Source organism: Malus sylvestris, chromosome 12 (genome assembly GCF_916048215.2).
Source record: "Malus sylvestris chromosome 12, drMalSylv7.2, whole genome shotgun sequence".
Taxonomy (NCBI): Eukaryota; Viridiplantae; Streptophyta; class Magnoliopsida; order Rosales; family Rosaceae; genus Malus; species Malus sylvestris.
The window spans coordinates 29,978,848-29,987,051 of record NC_062271.1 but is presented as its reverse complement, the minus strand read 5'-3'; the positions used below and the strand labels follow the sequence as shown (position 1 = coordinate 29,987,051).

Here is an 8,204-nt window from a genome sequence, read left to right as displayed (position 1 = left end):
CCCTCACGTGTAACCCAATTAGTGGGTCACACGTGAAAGATCCATACATCGGCAGCAACCTCATGGAGTCAAGGGGACTCACCCTACATGTGGGGCCAAGGGACCCACCATCATCGCATAGGGCCAAGGGGGCCTACCCATCATGTGACTGTACAGTACGGGCCCACCCCCTGACTCTGATACCATGTAGAATTATCAGAGAGACGGGTCATACGGCCCACTTCCAACAACACCGATATTGTCCCCAACTTGGTAATTACCACCTACACAATCCGTCAGGTGTGGAGTTTTATCACAAAATGTCTCAGTATTAGTTAGAGTGAAGTTAGGATATTTAAACTATTACTTATCTTTTAGTATGGATAACGGAGGATTCAACAATCCCTGCACATAGTATGTAATTATATGAGAACATTTAGTAACCCCTGAAAATGTGAGAAAAATGCACACGCAAGCAAGATATATATTATAAACCATTTGCCCAAGGAACTTTGAGAAACCTTATGACATCCATATATAGAGCAAGCTGATAGCAAATGACCTCAATCACATATGATGCTACGCTGTATCCCAAGCGATATCTAAATGGCCTCAATCACAAGAAAAGAATCTCAGCAACAATTCCACTTCCAATACAAGTGCCTTCGCTTGTGTTACTTTCAAATTAACACAAAATAATTCTTAGAAAAGAACAGAAGCAGTCAACACTGCAAACCGGCCCAGGTCCAGTGCTGGCAGGGCGACCGTTCACGACCCAAAAAAATTAGGGGCACCAAAATTATTATTGTGACATATTTATATACGTTTTCATAAGAGTATAAATTTATAAAATTTGGTTTAATAACAAAGAAATTTAACTAGAACGGGTAATTTTTACAAATTTCTTTTCATAACAGGATAAATTTATAAAATTTGGCTAAATGATTAGAAGTTTAATTAGAAGCAATGGTTTTTGTATTTAAAATTAATGAGAGGTCCTAAGTTCGAAATGCTATGTGCATGTTTATTTTTTTCAATTTTTACTAATTTCTGTTTGGTTGTTAATTTATTTTTAATTACTAGCTAGTAACTATGTGGGTTGCTATTTTTAAACACTCGTTCCAATTCAAGTCTAATTTTCAACAAAGGGTAATGCGTAGACTAAATTTTTAGACCAAATTTGCAAATCATATGACGTGTCATCAAAATGTTTAATTTGATGCCCATTCATTACTTATACATATTCTTAAAGCCTTGAAAATATCATTATTTTTTTAATCTTATATTGACAAGGTTAGTAAATAAGGAAAAAACACCTCACGATTTATACAAAAACACTTTAAAAGTTTAGATGGAATACCAAACTCATAATTTATCTACTTGTAAGCCTGAAATTTTTTTGTTTCCTTCTCTCGATATAAAATAAATTAGTTTTTTATGTTTATAAATTACTGAATTTGAAGTGTTTTCTAATTATAATTTTATTGATGTCTTATGTGTAAAAATAAATAATTTTTTATATGAAATGAGGACATATTTTTTAGCATCGTCTCAGATCTAAAAAATCTTTGGACCGGCCTCAATGTGTACTATTAATTTAGACAAAGATTTGAAGATAGTAATGGAAACTATACTGCAGCTTGCAGTCGATGGTATAATATGTTATTAGTTTTGTTCGTATATATTTTCTGTATCTAAACATATCCATGGCTTTGTGTAGAAATTTGAATCCGAGCTGAAACTGCTGTTTCTACAGAAAGTGGTATTTGTTGCAGCCGCTGTTCCTGACTCCTAAGTGGCTGCCCTTGTGTAGGGAACTTATGTAATGCGAAAGTTATTGAGGTATCATAATCATCTGCCACGTGTAGGGATAAACTGGGCCATGGAGATGGAACCATGCATGGAGGTGCTCTTCCAAATGCATGAGGACAAATTTCTTTATGTCATTTCGAACAGTATGGCAAAGTTCTTCCATGCACGTTACATTATACATGTACTAAAACCCAAGGGAAAAAACACTGTTCACTAACAGTGCACGGACGGAAAAGACCTTCTGTTCCTTTGTGTTATGTTTTTTTTTGTACCATTTTATCCTTCCATCAACACTTTGCGGCCGGAAATGCCCTTATTCCTTTTGTGTTCTTATTTTTTTTAATCATTTTACCCTTTCAGTCCATGTGTTTGTCATCCATTTTCATTTTTGCTTCGCTGCCCTTTTCGTGTCAACATGTGTTGTTCCAGTTGCTTCCTTTGTTTCCAAAGATTCAACGCGTTGTTCATCAACGAATGCTTTCTTTTTGTTTCCTCCTTTTTCCACGCCTGTACCGTTTTCTCCGGAATTTTATTTCGGTTTTCATTTCTTTCTCTCCGATACTTGATTTTCTTTGTTTGTTTCTACTGATTTTTGTTGTTTGGGCTGATTGCACTTCTTTTTCGTTATTTTTGGTGCAGATACGAAGAGGATTTGTGAAGTGCCTGTGATTTAATGCCCTTATACTCTCAATACTGCATTTGTCAATTATGTAGTTCTCATTATTCCAACTTTTTGAATAAACAATTATCTGCTACTTTACAGTTTGAAAAGAATAGATCTTTCTTTTAGTATATAAATTTGTTCCGTTCATGATAAATTTACATATAAATTGCATTGTCATTCCTAATGCTCTGTTTTTCACTCAAACATTGTTTATGAAAATTGAAGCTATAAAATATTTCATAAAATTTTCAATCCCGCAGCAATGCATGAGTACAAATTTCTAGTGTGTTACTATTTCTAACTAGGGTTTTAGACCACTGTAAAGTCATCCCTTGGAAAATTCGTATTTTCCCACTAAGGATTATTCTACATAGCCCAATGTGGTTTAACAAAATGCTTGCCCATTTTCAATCATGAATATATAATTGTTGGGATGTGATATCCACACACCCTATTTTACTTCTCACACACCTTTTGAATTTTCAGCCGTTGGATCGAATGAATTGAAGAAGATCAATGGACAGAAATTATCAAGAGGTGTGTGAGAAGTAAAATAGAGTGTGTGGATAGCACATCCCTAATTGTTTGATGGAGTCCTTGTGCATATAACACTGCAGATGTACCAGAGTGGACGACTAGACCGGAATTAATGTTTAATTAAAGTAGGCAAATTCGACCGTTCACTGCACCAATGCATTTACTACAACCATAGGTGCATTGTAAATTTTTTGTTGTTGATGTTCACAGCTGCCCTTACTTGAGCTTACTACTGACTTTAATTCTTATTGTGGTTTTAATTTCATGTCTAACTGAGTAATTTAACTTATCAATCATGAGTTGCCCACCACGTAATTACGATTATCACTCATCTAAACATCTATATGGAGTCGATATGGATTGATGCCCCTATTTCTCCCATTCCTTTTTATGAATGAAACATGGAAATAGTACTGTTAATTGCAAGATTGAAGAGCAGCACTTGGCCGCAATTAGACATAAATATATAGTACTCATGTAAATTAAACCAAGAGAACAAAGAGAAGTTCATAATTTGGAACACCAAACCAAGTAAATTAAACAGCATTAATTTAAACATCTATATACACTTCAGAAAAGTGGAAGGGCTTTTTAGTCACTTAAATGAGATGAAATCAAAGCCTTGAGAAGAAAGGATTTGATTGGAGGCAGGCGAATACACTTTTCATTAAATTCTAGATGAAATTTGGCTAAAAGAGGTTATGTGTAAGTAAATTAAAACCTAAAGGGTTTTCAAAAAATAAAAAATAAAAAAATAAAAAAACCTCAAGGATGTTAGTGTAATGTCTCAAACATTAGGGGGTTTTGTGAAAACTCAATAAACCTTAGGGACCTGACGTTAAAACCTTGGGTCAGGACCGGTTGGCTCCGCTATATATAGCTGATACAATCTCAACTGCATTTCAGCAAAGGAAGTTGTTGAATACATATCCACCACAGTGCTTTTTTGATCAAGAGAGAGAGATCACATGATGGTTCAAACAGGGGAGCAGCAGGGAGGAGTTCCAGGAGATCCAGGAAAAGGACGGGGGTGCTTTTGTAGCTTATGTAAGGTCTTTGTGCAAGTGATATCAGGCGTTGTCACAGTGATAACATGTTGGTGAGTTGGCAAAATTCAGAAATTGCTTATTTACAGTGAAATTATGTCCGACGCAAAATTAGGATAAGAGTGGTTTTATGTATGTGTGCTTATATTATTATTGTTTTAAAGTTTTTTCTAAGTTATTATCATCTTGGTGTTACTACTGCAGTGGCTTGTTTCAGAACTGCTGAGCTAATCAGGGACCTGATAATGCCGGTTATTGAACAATCAAGATGTTCCAGGCTTGTTGATCACAATATCGTGTCTGTGAAGTTTTCTGTTTGAGTGTGATTAAATGTAATATAACTAATAAACAAGCGAGATGTGTTAGCATGTTGCAAACGCAGTGTTGCAACTGGCTTATCAGTGTTTGCCCTTTGATGTCTACTCAAATTTGTGTGTAATTTAATCAGTCTGCAAATCTTAAATGTAATATAACTAATAAACAGGCGAGATGTGTTAGCATGTTGCAAACGCAGCGTTGCAACTGGCTTATCAGTGTTTGCACTTTGATATCTACTCATATTTTGTGTGTAATTTAATCAGTTTGCAAATCTCCATGTTTCTTACGTACACTTCTGAGCAGAAATAATTTCCCTTGTACGTACTGCTGGGCAGAGATAATTATACTTGCTTTTTTGGGGCAGAGACAATTGCCCACGTCCAATTCCTCTCCAGTTTTCCACAAATCAAATCGTTCAATTTCAAATTTGGATAGTTTCAATCATTATTGGATATATTTGCTCCAGTTGACAATAAATCTATCATGACATATTATCGAGTATGAAAGCATGTCGTGGACATATTTAGTCTTTGTAATTTATAATGTTGTTTGTATAAAGATTATGAATAAAAGTATGTATTTTATGATTTAATTTTTCAATGTTATTTTTCGTCTAATATTTTTTGGAACTTTTATAGTGGGACCATCCAATCTTACAGTCCTGGATCCACCACTGAGTAGGAGGCTAGGTGGTGTCGAGAGAGATGAGAGCTTTCGTCGAAATGAGAGGTATTGGGGTAGGAGGCGAAGTTCAAAATGACAGAACAGAGAGAGGTTACTGACCTAGATTGGACCGTCAAGATTAAATTTCAACCAATTCTTTAGCTCAGGTGGCTAGGCGGATTTAAGTAAAATTATAAAATGTCTTTACACTAAAAAAAGCCATATACTTGTAATGTATTGAAAATTTGTAAAAATATAAATAAAGTATAGAGACCCTATTGAATTTACAGCACACCTCCACCTCTAAAAAGCCCCTTGAGCAAGAGGCAATTCAATCCCCAAGTGAATAATATCTACCTTTAATGAACAGTAACTACCCAAGTGCATCTTCACCTTTAAACCGAATAACTCAGACAATTCGTACTAAAATATTATTATTTTTTATAAAATAATGAAAAGTATATATATTTTTAATTTAAGATAATAATAAAAGATTGGTTGAAAGTATTTAAAAAGTATTAAAATGTGATCCGGGTTGTCCCAGGACCATCTTGGTCCCTCTATGGATCCGGCCGTGAATATAACGGATTTGCTGATGTATATGTCTTTCAAACTAGTGACGCATGCAGGCTAAATTTCAAAGAATGCGGTGTGAATAGTTGGAAAACCAATCATTTCACTTTACCCACCATCAAATCAAACATGAAGAGTATCTGCATGAAAGAGGTGGCTGCTCACAAACTAGGGTTGTACCTGGCCATAATTTTTCCCAACCCGTGTCCTCTCTGGCCCCTGACCTAATTGTTCCCGAATGAGCCTGCCCCATCACCCTTTCTTGGGGTCCCTACTCCCGGCTGAGCTACGACCTAAATCAGTCACCCTCCCCGACCAGCTGTGAACTCAACAGCTTCCTATTTGGCCACTTCTCAGTAAAAGTCATATTCCAATTTTCTTTTACCAGAACTACACTCTCCTCAAATTTCATACCCAAACAAGTAAAATGCATGGTTCAAGTAATCCAATCCAGTCTAATCCAGTCCCAAGTACAAACTATGGCTTGACTTTATTTCACACAAAAATTTGCAATCTTTTCCGATCCGACTGGTTTGAGAAAAAAATGGTTACATGGTACAATATTCTTGTCATAGGAGCTGGACAATTCATGACACGTCCCGATCCTGATATCCCCTGAATACCAAGATAGACACGTGTTGGCCGACACCCGAGGGTGACGAAAGCCATTAATTAATACAAAAACTAAGAATAAGAAATAAAGACGGGTTATGAATTTAAAATACCATGAATTAATAATTTAGAAATGTGTTCAGAGCATACAACTAAACCTAATCACTAAAAAGAATTGAGATAAAATTTAATGAATAAAGAAGTAGGTCCTACATCGAGAGAATCCGAAGATGCTGCTTCGGAAGTGCCTTCACATAAATCAATATCATAAATCCGTAGGCATGCTAATCATTTATGCAATTAAATTATCAAATCATATAATTTTAGAAGGGGTCCACTCACAGTACTTAGTTGCCAAAAGCTGCGTCACTAGTGAAGACGGAAACGTCACAATAATTGCCCCTAAGCACATAAAGAGTCCAATAAATAAAACTATATAATAGCAATTGAATTTGGGAAAACGGACATCGGAAATGGATTCAAAACGTCGAATTACCCTAAGAAGGGTCCCAGATGAAAACCCGAAAAGTCAACCCTAAAGTCAACGTTGACCGGGGGTCTACGGTCAAACTAAGTCAAACGGGTTTTAGGCTTGAAATCCGGATTAAGGTTTAGGTTAAATAGGATTAGGATCTATTGGGTTTTGGAATTCTAAGGTTTTGGGTTAAAAGGGTTTAGGGTGGAAGATGGGGTGGTTTGGGCTTCAGCCCAAACCCACACACAATACACACACATGCACCTCAAACACACAACACAAGCACAGCCCAAAGGCCTCACACCCCAGGCCGGGCTCCAAACCCTCAAATAATTAATAAAAACCCAAGACTATAAGGCATTTAAAACAATTAAAAGAATGGACTGGGTTTTGACTACGGGCCCAAAGCCCGTGGGTGTCCTAAGCGGCCTAAAGGGCCTGGGTTCACCGAAGAAGAAGGTCGGAAATTCGACCGGAAAACCACCCAACTTTAAACGGCTATAACTTTGTCACTACTCAATAAAATCAAGCAAGACAAAAATGAAAATTGTATCCCTTGAATAGACGAAGAGAATGATACCTCACACGACGTCTAAATTGCCATGGTTTGGCCGGAAAATGCCTCGAAAGCCACTGAGATCGCCGGAAACTGGGTAAGATTCAAATGAGTATAACTTCTTCAATACTCAACGAAATTGAGTGAAACAAAAAGGAAAGTTGTAGTACTCAGGGAGACTAAGAGATTGATACCTTGCAAGCCGGCCAACTAACCGTGGTTTGGTCGGAAATGGCCTCGAAAGGGGCGGTGCTCGTCGGAGCTCGTGTACGGGGCTTCATGGTTCGACTTTTAAGATGCCAATACTATGGTTGAGTTCGTAGCGACGAGATAAAGACGATGGTGATGTTTGATGGTAAGAAAAACTCTCGGAGGGATTGAGATAGAGAGAGAGGGAGAGAGAGTTGCGGGAGAGGTGAGGGAGAAGAGAGAACTGAGAGAGGAGAGAGGGAGACCAGAAAACATAAAAATAAAACAGGGTGGGCCCCACGGGCTCACCAATTAAGGCTTTAAAACAAATTTTAATTAACAAATGGGGTTGGGGTGTTTCAGTTCAGGCATGCGTAATTTATAGAGAAGAAGCAAAAGTTCATTCGAGGAAGATTAGGGTTAAAGTGTGAAATAGTAGCTTAAGTTCCAAAACCATGATCCGAAAGTGAAAGCAGATCGTCGTGCCCCATTGCTTTTAAGGATTCGAATGCCACATACTTTCACAGGGTTCAACACCATAGCTAGGTATTGGTCTGCATGCAGCCTACATTGATTTGAGGAAAGAAATGTATACGTTAAATGTTATTTTGACTCTTTCAAAGGTAAGTTGAAGTCGAACTTGTTTTGTTATAACTTATATATATATTTTTATGCTCCGATAGACTCAAGTTGTAATATAAATTTATAATCAAAATCTATTAAAGTCAGCACAAATCGCTCTTCAAGAGAATTTTATTAAAAATAGGATAATACTATCAC

The 8,204-nt window shown here is 36.7% G+C and overlaps 2 long non-coding RNA genes across 2 annotated transcripts; one reads left to right on the top strand and one right to left on the bottom strand.

Annotated features, from left to right (window-relative positions):
• Positions 1-3,532: 3,532 nt before the first annotated feature.
• Positions 3,533-4,646, top strand: LOC126592874 (uncharacterized). The gene is made up of 2 exons (XR_007612816.1): positions 3,533-4,091; positions 4,243-4,646. It is a non-coding gene; the product is annotated as an uncharacterized LOC126592874 (long non-coding RNA).
• A 1,654-nt stretch (positions 4,647-6,300) lies between these two features.
• LOC126592024 (uncharacterized) lies at positions 6,301-7,639 on the bottom strand. The gene is made up of 3 exons (XR_007612574.1): positions 7,430-7,639; positions 7,260-7,328; positions 6,301-6,606 (listed from the first exon to the last, which is right to left on the bottom strand). It is a non-coding gene; the product is annotated as an uncharacterized LOC126592024 (long non-coding RNA).
• Positions 7,640-8,204: the final 565 nt, after the last annotated feature.